The sequence below is a fragment of the Triturus cristatus genome, chromosome 8 (genome assembly GCF_964204655.1).
Source record: "Triturus cristatus chromosome 8, aTriCri1.1, whole genome shotgun sequence".
In the NCBI taxonomy this organism is placed as follows: domain Eukaryota; kingdom Metazoa; phylum Chordata; class Amphibia; order Caudata; family Salamandridae; genus Triturus; species Triturus cristatus.
The window spans coordinates 1,189,445,657-1,189,458,625 of record NC_140591.1 but is presented as its reverse complement, the minus strand read 5'-3'; the positions used below and the strand labels follow the sequence as shown (position 1 = coordinate 1,189,458,625).

At 42.1% G+C, this 12,969-nt stretch overlaps 1 protein-coding gene across 1 annotated transcript in view; it reads left to right on the top strand.

Moving 5' to 3' along the window:
* The window catches only part of LOC146805595 (gamma-aminobutyric acid receptor subunit gamma-3), a 1,239,042-nt gene that overhangs the window by 938,163 nt on the left and 287,910 nt on the right, over nt 1-12,969 (top strand). The gene's annotated exons all lie outside the window — the stretch shown is intronic.

The following is a 12,969-nucleotide window of genomic DNA, read 5'->3' as shown; positions in this document are numbered from 1 at the left end:
AGTGAGAATTGCTTTGCTGTTCTTCTGAGATCATAGCACCTTCATGCTTGCGTTCTTTGTTTGTTTGTTTGTTTGTTTGTTTGTTTGTTTATTTCTTTCTTTCTTTCCTTTTGCTGAAAGAGCTTCCTACTTTATGGGCACTCCCCTCAATCGGGGAGTGTAGCTTCTCCTCTCCTAATACCTGCCATGTGATTTCAAGTAGATTTTAAGTATTTTTTTGTCATAGCTTCAGTTTTCTGAGGTAACCATAAGTAAGTGTGCAGTCATTTATAAACTCCAAAATAAGTTTATACAGTAGGGTCTCTGCACCTACGCTCATTTGGTCTCAAACCATAGTGACTGACCATATCATCTAGTTCCTTAGGCCATGTGACATTTAGCTCCAATTGCTATAAATGAGACTTTGGACTGGATAAACTATTTTTCATCACCCAAATACCCTGCCCATTTCTATTCAGAAAATCCCATTAGACACCATGCACACTCCCTGCAACAAATACATAACAACTCGACTCCACACACACACTCTGTCTTCTTTCACAACAACACCTCTGAACCATTCCCCCCACATCTACTTCAACCAGTATAAGAAATGGGATCTTCGATTGGCAGAGGTATGCAATCTGTCCAAGCAGGGACACCACCCTAGACAGGGTAAGTGTAGTGTACACTAAACGTTTACCTGTGCTCACCCTCACGTAGCTTGGCACCCAGCAGGCAGGCTAAACTGAAGAGGCAATGTGTAAAGTATTTGTGTACACACACAGTAACACAGCGAAAACACCACAAAAGTACTCCACACCATTTTAGAAAAATTGCCAATATGTATCTGAGTAAAACAAGACCGAAATGATGAAAATCAACATACACAAATCTAGATATGCATTGTGCAAGATTAAATCAAAATGCAGTGCTTAGAAGTCGATAGCCCCAACTGGGGCTATCTTGTCATGCTTGATTGGGACAAATCAAAAAGTTCAGTCCAACCGCGATGGAGCACGGGCCAGATACAGGAGTCGTGCAGAACTGCTTACAATACTATTGATGCATCTGACTTGAAGACGATGTGAGATGCAGAGGAGGTAATGCGTTGTGGATGCAGTTGATGCGTTGATTACTGAAGGCGATGCAAGGTTGTCGAAGCTTTGACACTCAGGGTTAATGTGGGTCGCAGGGGAGGTGATGTGATGGTTGCTGGTGTGAGGCTTTGTTTCCTGAAAGCGACACAGCATCAATGATGCGTCAATATCAAGAGTGCGATGCATCGATTCCACAGACTCAATGTCAAACTGCTGGGCAGAAGATGCTGTGTCAGTTGGAAGCCGCACAGGGCCGGGACTGCGTCAGAGTCAGAACGGTGCATCACAGACTTTGGTGAGTCGGTGGTTGAAACTCCTGCAGTGGCAGTTCTTTGGAGGTGCTGTGACAAAGGTGGGGCTGCGTTGTAATTCAAGGTTGATGCGTCACTCACTCAGTGAGGAGAGAGCTGTGGCGCAGTAGAGCGGCTAACTCTGGAGCGCAGGGCTTTTGGTTCGATCCCTGGTGTCGGCGGCAGCTCTGCTCACCACCATGTGACTCTGGGCAATAGCTCACTTAGGGCCATGTGTATCAATGTTAGGTTTTGCGATTCTCAAATAGCGAATTTCTGGGAATCGCTATTTGAGAATCGCAAAACGCTATGAATGTAGGATTTGCAATACATTTTATGAATCCTACATATTCCTTAATTGCGAATTGCAAATTGCAATTCGCAATTAAGGAATACCTCCCCATTCATTCCTATGGGCCTAGAGGTCCATAGGAATGAATGGGAAGACATTCTCAATTTGCGATTCTCAATTAGAGAATCACAAATTGAGAATGCAATTTCAAGTGTGCCAGGGTGTCTAAAGGACACCCTGTTGCACCCCTGAAATGAGCATGGGTGCACATGTGGCACACATACATGCCCTAAGGGCATGTGTGTGCGCCTCATGCCACTTCGAAAAATGCAAAAATATGCATTTTTGAAAGAAATCACAAATTACCATGGTAATTTGCGATTCCTTAAGGTCAAATTGCACTTTTTGGGTGCTTCTTACATTGCATTTAAGGAATCGCCAAATTTGCGATTCCTTAAATGCAATTGCAAAATAAGGAATCGCAAATTTTGGGATTCCTTATTTTTCACCCAGATTTGCCTTCATACATACCACTTAGCAAAATTGAGATCGCAAACGCCGAAATTCGGTAAATTTCGGCGTTTGCGATCGTAATTTTTCTTGATACATATGGCCCTTAATCTCCCCGACAGCCACAGTGCCTTAAGACCCTCAGGGTGATTAGTTCACACTTAACAAATACCAGATGTTTTTATTTATTTATTTTGTGAGCGAGGACCACAGCTTTGGTGCAGCCAGCTGCAATGCATCGATTTCGCAGGGATGTGCCAGTTAGGAAATTACGCTTTGGAGTTGATGTGTTGGTTTCTTGGCTGCAGCACCAAAACTCACTTCCAAGTGCCCAGGACAGGATTTGGAACCACTTGGCAAAGCAGGACTCACAGAAGAGGAGGCCAGATGCTGGTAGCAAGATGCAGGTGAAGTCGTAGTTGTCCCTGAGACTTCAGCATCCCAAACAAGCCATTAGAGATTCTTTAGATGCAGGATGTAGAAAGTGAAGTCCAGTACTTTCACTCTCACTCTCACTCTCAGGCAAGAAGCAGCAGACAGGTGGTCAACAGAGCAAAGCAAACAGCAAAGTGGCAGACTCTCGTGGCAGCAATACAGCTCCTCTTCCTGGCAGAATGGCCTCAGTCCAGAAACGTTTTGAGTATATGGTGTCAGAGGTCCAGTACTTTTACCCATTTTGCCCTTTGAAGTAGGAAGACTTCAAATAAAGTTCTATGTAGTGCACAATACCCTGCCCTTCCTGGCCCTAGCTCCAGACACACTACGGCGGTATGCAGATCTTTGTGTGGGGACAGGCACAGCCGTATTTAGGTGCAAGTGTCAGTTCCTCCCACCACTCTAGCTCAGGAAGGCTCATAAGCCTGGTGATGGGCCATCAGGATATCCAGGGCACACCTCAGCTTCCTTTGTGTGTGACAGTCTAGAGTGAATTCACAAAGCCCAGCAGTCATCCAACCAAGATGTGTATTCTAGGGACAGTCAGAGGAACTTTCTAAAAGTGACATTTTCAGACCTGCAATTTAAAAAACAACTTTACTAAAATATGTGTTTTCTATTGTCCAGACACACCACACTCCAATTTTCTGCCTGCTCCCAATTGGAAGATACACTTGTAAGGTGTTACAAGGCAGCTCCAATGTTAAACTATAGGAGAAATAGGCCTTTCTGTTGTGAAAAATGAATGTAGTGGTTTTTCACTACTAGGTCATGTAAAACTCAAAAGTACATGTCCTACCTTTTAACTACTCTGCACCTTGTCCAGAGGGCCACCTAGGGCCTACCTTAGGGGTGCCTTGCATGTAAGAAAAGAGAAGGGTTCGGCCTGGAAAGTCGGTGAACTTGCCAGGTCGAAATGGCAGTTTAAAACTGCACAAATAGGCTCTGAAGTTGCAGACCTGAGATAGGTTTGAAGGGTTACTCATGTCGGTGGCTCAGCCAGTGCTGCAGGGCCACTAGTAACATTTGATTTACAGGCCCTGAGTAGACACAGTGAAGTGTACTAGGGACTTATTAGTAAATCAAATATGCCAATCTTTGAAAAACCAAATGCCAATACATTTTAGTTGCAGAGCACATGCACTTTATTATTATTATTAGCAACATGTATTACGACAGCTACCCCGAAGGGGTTCCCGGTGCAAGGCAGTCACAAATTAGCTGACCCAACAGTGCAGAATCAGAATAGTCGAGTTCTCAGCATCTTACAGAAGGTGAGAAATGACTTACAGTTTCTTGAGTCAACCGGTAATGAGTTCCAAAGCTTAGGACCCAGGTAAGCAAAAGAATGGCCCTTCATGCGGGTTAGTCGAAACCTGGGAATCCCAAACAGGGCCTGGGTCGAGGAACTTACTAGCCGAGTTGACTGGTAGGGAGATACTAGTTCCCGAATTTAACGTGGTCCCAGGCCAAATGTCACCTTCAACATATAGCACAATGCTTTACATTCAATGCATTTGACCACCTTAAGCCAATGAAGTTCTTTTAGTAAATGAGAAACAGGAACATATCTGGGTAAGTGAGAAAGCAGCCTGGCAGCAGCGTTCTGGACAATTTGCAGGTGCTTTATAGATGACTTATCGGCGCCCAAATACAGTACGTTGTCATAGTCCAGGCAGGAAATAACCAGTGCCTGAAGGTCCTCTGTGCCCCTAGAGGAATAAGCCACTAGGGGGCAGATTTATGTTAGACTTGCGCCACTTTTACGCCGCCGTTGCGTCACTTTTGTGACGCAGTGGCGGCGTAAACCATGCGCCATGTTGCACCTTATTTACAACGTGACGCATCTAGGGAGATGCGTCACGTTGTAAAGCCCTGCGCTACATTAAACCTGCGTCAGGTTTAATGTATGCAGGGTGGGCGTTCCATCGGAAAAAGCCTCGGAAAAGTGACGCAGTGAAATCTACAAGATTTCACCCCAGTCACTTTTCCGACGCTGCTGCGTCAAAACCTTGCGCCTGCTTGAAGCAGGCGTAAGGCATGACGCAGCATGTAAGGTATGGGCAGCCCCTATTCATTGCTGGAGTTGCGTCGTGCTTGCGACGCGACTCCAGCAATGCGCCGCCCTTACGCCATCAGATGCGTCACGCATCTGTTTATCCTTGCGCCACGATGCGCTGCATTGTAAATGCGGCGCATCTGTGGTGGCGCAAGGGTAAACTTGCGTGACGCATCTTTCAGGGATGCGCCAGGAAACATAAATCTGCCCCCATATCTTTTTCAGCCATTTAAGGACTACAAGACTTTAGCACTGGTCTGGAGTGAAAAAGTGCCTCGAGACCTAAAGCCAGCAAAAACAAAGTTCCGCATGCAGTCAAAATCAGGAGGTCCGAAGCAAAAGGACTGGGCAAACCATGCCAAAAGATGTCAGGTCTAACAACCAGTATTTCTATCTTCCTTTACTAACCTATGTGTGTTTAACCTGTGGTTTTGATCTACTTGCTAAAGAAACAACCAACAGCTCCTCCTCCCATTCCAACCACTGCTCAGTGTTTCATCAATTTCTCCCTAAAACCAAGATTGATTTTATCAGACTCATTTACTATCTCTCTTGTTTTAATTTGGGGTGTGCAACATTCACATAAATTCTCAGAATACATTTTCAGAAAAAGTTTGTAAAATCCTGTGAAATGTAAATCAGGCAGTTATACTATATTTTAGCCTGAAATGTGTCCTGCATTTTGTGCTAACAAATCGCACAAAAAATCCAAATGAAGCGAACAGTCACTCCTGTTACTTTCATTACAAATGTTTTTCCTGTGCTCTCCCAATAGAACTTTTACCCAAACAGATTTGAATCTGGAATTTTGCATGCCATGCTGAATGTGGAATGCCAGAAATTGTTTGAGATTATGCCAGTTTAACAAAACTATCACCAGGGCCAAGTGTAACTTCTTGCATTTCATGCAATATATCTTCTATTAACTTCTTCCATGAAAAGGTCAACTCCACTTACCTCCTGACCCCAGTGATTAACTTGTAAAAAAAATAAGAGCCTGGGCCCTCGTCAGGGGGACCATTCAGCTCACCCCACCCATTGCCCCTGCAGGTGCAGCCAATGACATTACAAACACACCTACTAACCATCACACCCCTACAAGTGTGAGAATTCAGACTATTCCAGGCCACCAAAGCTATTAGAATGACTTGGTGGCGGATATTAGTCATTTTCAATGTATATTGAATTTATAAACAACTTCTGTTATGCTACTCTCTAAATAAGATAAATAGGGCCAACCTGTGGCAGACAGTCATAGATGCTGGTGCTGACAATTAGGTGCTGGTGCCCAGCACCAGAAACCACTGGCTCAAATTAAGCACTAAAATTAATTTGAACAACAAGAGAGAGAGGGTTAAGCCACACTCTTAGTCCCCCTGAATTATCAAAAACAACAACGAAAGAGTGTGAAAATAATGTACACAGGACTAGTGGTTCATAAAACAGGAGAATTGTGAAACTGGGGGTACCTTGTGTACCTCCAGTGTGCTTCAACGCTATGTTAAGGCGGAGCAACAAAATCAGACTAAAGGAATAGTGATTGTTAGTGAAAAAAAGAAGGTTAAAATGTCAAGATTCATCCACCGATATATTTAATTGTGATGAAGCTTAGACGTTTAAAAACAGTGAAGGATGTGTAATACTGACTATAAGTGACCAATATGATCTTAACAGGATGTATCTGACCCACTTATAGTCAGTATTACACATCCCTCACACTCTTTCAAATTAAGCACTACCTGACCCTCAAATTCCTGTGAAGCTCTCAAATAATTGTTATTCTATCTTTCTGACGGCTCTCTATCAGCCTCCTGGTGCGCCTTGCTCTCTTTCTCAACTCACCTCACTTGCTGATGTTGTATCTTCTTTTGCTTTTTCTAATCATCTATAAACAGACACCACTCAAATATTCCGCTTTCCAATACTTCATGTCCATTTCCAATCAAAAATGTCCAGATGGCGTGGGGGCATTTATCACCACTTCCGCTGAACAGAAAGAAATTCTGCCAGCATTTCTCATTCAAAACAGTTAGATCCCTGACAAATTCAATAACCTTCTGAAAATCTGACTTTAGTCTGCAAACAACACTACCTAACTAAGTTTAATTACTCCGTCAATACTGTTAACATGATTGTTTAACCTACCTAGATGAGCAGGCTCCTCCACTCCTAGATGAATAATCTTTCTTTTTTGGGGGATGATCCGTTCATATACAAGAAAAACAGTTTAGTTCATGCAGACACCTGCAGCAATTTCATAAACGTTCTATTTAACATAAACAAAAGGATCACCTTTCGTTTATTTAAGTACAGAAAAATATACCAAAGGCTCAGTTTAAGGTAATCTAGTTAGGGTTACGATGGTCCCTAATAGGACCCCAAACTTGTAATTGTGGATCTTTAAACTGCTGGACAGCTCATTTGAGCTCGAAGAAGGTTCTTATGTATTTGCATCCTTTGTCCATATGCAGTGATGTATGGTTAATCAAATCATGTGCAGTGCACAACCTTCCCATTGTATTTAGTGTAAAAATGAATAGTGCAATGTTTAATGGTATATTTGGTCTACCCCGAAAGTATTAGTTATAGGATAAATTATAATATAATTGGTAGTGTCAAGGTGCCATTTTCTGCACTGCACCATCACATAACAGGTCTTTGAGCTTCTTTTGGATTTCTTGGGAGCATGCGTTACCTCAATATATCTCCGAGTTAATGCATGTTTTGTTGATAGCAGATATCTTAAACACAGGGCAGTAATTGCCTCTTTGTAATACCTCAGAGATATTTATAGTAAATATAGGCACGCAAGATACCAAAGAAAAGGACACAGACCTCTTCTGCCCTGGACCAGTGCAGAAAATGACATTATGATATGGCACCATATTGAGTAAGTGCAGATACTGCTTTTAGTACTTCTATCTAGAAATGTTCCTATTTAAAACAAACAGTGAACATATACAAATTACCAGCCCCTTCTAATCCACACCTATGGCAGTGTGAATTACTTTTACATTTCCATCTATACAGCTCTTGCTAAGGATAGAATAGCATATTCAAGGCTTAAACTTTTTTGCAATCATAGGGTAACAACACAAAAAGCATTATTCCCAATATTTATTGCTCTTGACTCTCCTGCACTGGAATGATTTCACCAAGCGTTGCCGCCCATTTTTTAGCTAAAAGTTCCATGTTGTTATTGAGGTTTTACTGAAAAATACTAAATATGGTAGGAATGATATAACCCCCCTTATTGGAAAGTAATAGTTCAATCAATTCAATATTGTTCTACCCAATGTGCTGTATCCCCATTTAAAAGAAAAAAGTCTCTCACTTGCATATACTTAAAGAAGTTATTTCTGGGTACGTTAAAAACCCTTTATATGTCCTCAAATAATAATTTTAAATAACTGAAAAAGCTGACCACCATTCTTGATAATACTGTCTAGTTCATAGATATATGGTCATTACAAATAAACATTAACGTGTAGTCACCAGGCAAAACCTCAACATATATTGTTGACTATAGATGAAAAAGCAATCCCTGGCTCAGCTCCAGCCTGCATCCTCCAACTGCCCATCTGGTGTAATGCTACCACCGTACTCACTCACTTTCTTTAACCAATCGGCACCTTTTTCTGTACTTATCTCTTAATGCACTCCCCCTGAGATTCTAACCCTTCCAATGTCTTGGCCTACAACTATGGAATGTGTTACAGGGCTTCCATCCCTCACTGAATTTAATCAAAGTTTCAAAGCCCTCCTCCTCAGTATTGAAAGCTCCATTCCCTATGTTCAAAATGCCTTCTTCATTTTTTGCCTTATTAAACAATGTGGAAACCAGTAAAGGCAACCACATTCAAATAGTGGCATCATTGTTAGTAGCAGAATATTTGGAGATCTTTTCCAGAATTCCAACATCATCATACTAAAAGGTTCCAGGAAACTGAAAATTGTCCAGTTTCTAGTGTTAGGCTAGATGGCGAGTAGAATTGATTGCACGAATTTCCCCCACCATACTATCCCGATAACACAAGAAAATCAGCCAGTGGATTGTGCTCCACATTTTTACATTTTCTCCGAAGCTGTAGGGTTTGCAGTGTCATCTATCTTTCAATCAGACTGCAAGTTATCTGAATGATATGATATCCACATTTATTTAATTGCATCTATGTACCATTTGATTATAACCATGTAAAGTACTCCTCTTAAAAGGGCGACCTGCCATTAACAAAAACTAATAAAATATATTAAGTTCTGAGTGTGCAGTTGTATGACTGGAGTCCCCAAGCAAGGCCTCTGACAGTGTCCTGATAACAAAACAGCAGCATAGTATGTTGTTTAGTAGAAACATTTACTGTTTAGGTGGGGGTAACCTTAGGGTCCACCCACTTGAAGTCTCTAAAAACACTTTTTAATTTTCCAAAACTGATTGGGACAGACCTCACACAGTCCAGATATTGACTAATTGTACTAAATATTGAAAGAGTGTACAGGATGCACTGATGGGTTATCACAAAAGATTCCATGGAAAAAGGACCAGGGAGCATGTACAAGCCACCAGTTTCTTTCATTCATTGTAAGCAGTTGGGGGCAGAGCAACTGGCATAACAAAAGCCCCCGCGGTGCCTTGGGCCCTGAGCGCCAGTAAGCTCCCTCAGCAAAAGTGGTAGCTGGTGGGCCGGGGAGGGAGGAACCCCTCCATGTACTTTGCAAAGGGGGTCTTCAAATTTTGTTACGCCAACGGGCAGAGCCAATGCTGTAGTAGAAAGAAAAGAAGCGTCATCATTTTATTTTTTAACCTCGTCAGTGCCCCGCCCTTTCCGCTGGGTTCATGACGAGATAGTCTTGTCATGGGCACAGCGCAACCGCGCTCCATGACGAGACTATCTCGTCATGGGCACTGAAGGGGTTAAAAGAGTGAAACAGTGTCCACAGGCCATCTAGGTTTTAAGATGGTGAACACAAGAGGAAGTAATTCTGTCTCTTCTATTTCTACATACCTAGGGGCAGATTTATGTTTCCTGGCGCATCCCTGCAAATCAGCAGGGATGTGCCAGGAAAGATGCGTCACGCAAGTTTACCCTTACGCCACCACAGATGCGCCGCATTTACAATGCAGCACATCGTGGCACAAGGATAAACAGATGCGTGACGCATCTGATGGCGTAAGGGCGGCGCATTGCTGGAGTCGCGTCGCAAGCACGACGCAACTCCAGCAATGTTTAGGGGCTGCCCATACCTAACATGCTGCGTCATGCCTTACGCCTGCTTCAAGCAGGCGCAAGGTTTTGACGCAGCAGCGTCGGAAAAGTGACTGAGTGAAATCTTGTAGATTTCACTGCGTCACTTTTCCGAGGCTTTTTCCGATGGAACGCCCACCCTGCATACATTAAACCTGACGCAGGTTTAATGTAGCACAGGGCTTTACAACGTGACGCATCTCCCTAGATGCGTCACGTTGTAAATAAGGCGCAACATGGCGCATGGTTTACGCCGCCGCTGCGTCACAAAAGTGACGCAACGGCGGCGTAAAAGTGGCTCAAGTCTAACATAAATCTGCCCCCTAGAATATGTGGTTGGAAGGAAATGTGTCACATTTCACGCCTGCCTAGGGTCTCTGCTGGGAGAGAAGTAGAGATGTAACAACAATCCATAATTCCTAGATTGGGAAATGATGCATTATCTAATGTGACCCCAGGCTCTTCTCTTTCAGAATTGTTACTCATTCCAATATCAAACAAAAAAGCCACCAAAGTGGCTCGGAAGGCAGCACTGAAAAAAGTATTTTGTTTTGGGTTTGGAAGGGAAAGCTGTTCGACTTAACCATTTTATCAAACTTAACCGCAATTTGTAATGGAGTTTTTAGATCATCAACTTTTTACGAGATTCATTTATTCCGAGATAAAATATATTACTTTCCATAAAATATGTATATCTCAATTACAAAGCAAACCTTTCCTATAATCCCTTTAAGCAATTTCAAACCTCTTTGAATTTCGGAGACACAGGATTTTAAGAAAATCTACTTCCACACATTTACTCTTATACTTCAGAAAATAATGTTTAGAAAGTTACCGATTGTAGTTTTGATAACACAGATTTCCATCACAAATACAATAACTGCAATAACTTTACAGTTTGCTGTAACCCGGGGTGTTTTGTCAGAATTGTTCCTGAGCTTTCGTATTACATTAAGGAGCAATGTAAAGATGTCTTCTGTAGTCTAAGCAAAATACTTGAAAACATACATACTCCATAGTGCAATAATTTGCTTACATTGCTAGACGCTGGACAATAACGGGTGGCGCGATAGCTGAAGGGCTTTTTGAGCGGCCTTCCTCACAATAATCAAATGGAAGGTAGTGCAAATCTCCCGCCGATTTACACTGCAGCTTGTTAAGAATGATAAATCGCGCAGGCATAAATGTGAAAGCAATGCTAGTTAAGTGTATTTATGACCTTTTTACCTTGTTTCTCCCGGTGCTATTTGTCTTTTTCCTTGTGCTGCAGTACTTCTTTTAGAGGTTTCATCCAGAGCATTCTTTCCCTCCACTAACTTCACACACTCCCTTGTCGCTTTCTTTTCAGCCCTACACCCTTACATTGACTCAGGATGTAAAGCGATCCCACCTTTGTGATAGGAAACTTAACGTATCCAAAAACATAGAATGTTCCTGTTTTCTGGTCTGTCCTTTATGTAATGCAGAATTTTCTTTGTTTTTGCTTAAATGTACACATGTTCCAAACTATGCAGTTTAATGTGGGATATTTTGTGATTGTGTAACTTCACTATTTTGTCATTTGTTCACGTTATATTTGTGTTGACAAAGGGTTCACCTCATTAGTACTACTTTAACGCCCAAATCCAGCCATAAACACCAGAAAGGTGACCAGTCAACCTTTGCGAAGGGCATTCCACTGCGCAGAAACACCTCACGGTATCTTTAGTAACCTTTGTTCCAATGAGCTAAAGACATTGTGTTTGTTAAAATCTACAGATTATGTAGTAGATGATGCATTATGTGGCAAATGCAACATATAAATCCATAATTATGCTGAAAATGTTGCCTCCTCAAAAATGCATCATTAGAGTGGCCCTTACTACCACGCTCGATCACAGATAGGCCGGAAAATTCTGACACCACCCCACAAACGTCTGATTGCATACGACTTAGAATTACAACTAATGCAATAATTACAAGACAAAAAAAATATATTGGGGAATTTTGTCAGGTTAAACCTCCCCACAATGATTGGGTCCCTACATGTAGAATACTCTAATAATTTCTGAATTGGTGCTGAACCATGCTATATTGATATTTCCTGGGTGCTATAAATACCCCTCCTTTTCCAGCCCACTCATAATCATGACCCAGTTAGCCAAAGATTGAACAAGTCATCATTATTACATCCTCATATACTTTCCATTAATGATTTAGGGGTCATTACTGATTTAGGTATTCGTCCAATATGGAAAAATTGTGAAGAACTTTCAAAAAGCTAGTTAATGGCCTTGTGAAAAAAACGTCTGTGTTAACAGACTTTGGGGCATATTTACAAGGGCTTTATCTCCGCTTTTTTGGCTTACAAAGCCAAAAAAGCGGAGATAAAACCAGCTCCCTATTTACAAGAGGGTGCTAACATGCATAATCGCATGTTAGCACCCTTTTTCCCAACGCCTTACTTTGCATCTCCAATGAGATGCAAAGTGGGTGTTACTGGGCGTACCCAAGATGGACTACCTTGCAAATATCGCTGATGTTTACATCGCGATATTTACAAGGCAGCCCACATGATTTTAACAGACATTAGATTTTGGCGAAAATGGCAATTTTCGCCAAAACCTAACGTCTGCTAAAATCGTGACTTAGACATCCCTAACATAGGGGGTGGATTATGCTGAAACGACCCTATGGGTCGTATCAGCAAGGTTATCGCTCTTTTGCAGGGAACATCTCTGGAAAACCTGTGATGTTCTCTCCAAAAGGGCGATAATCTCGCTATCTCTGGAATTTTTATCGCCCTGGAGTAACGCGTTGTTAATAACGCGCTACCAGGGCGATAAATACCAGAGATAGCCTGTGATAATATAATTATCGCTAAGCACGGCCAGCGATAATTATCATTGGCCGTTGTTAATATGCCCCAAAGAGATTTTATCCTCCAGATCACATGCCGGGACTATCCGAAATGGGTATAAGAAATATCATCCTCATCCGAACCTAGAGACCGGGTGCTCAAGTCATCTAAAAATTGACTTTATGCACATCCGTTTTTGTAGTTTTCCCAGGTAAATTGATT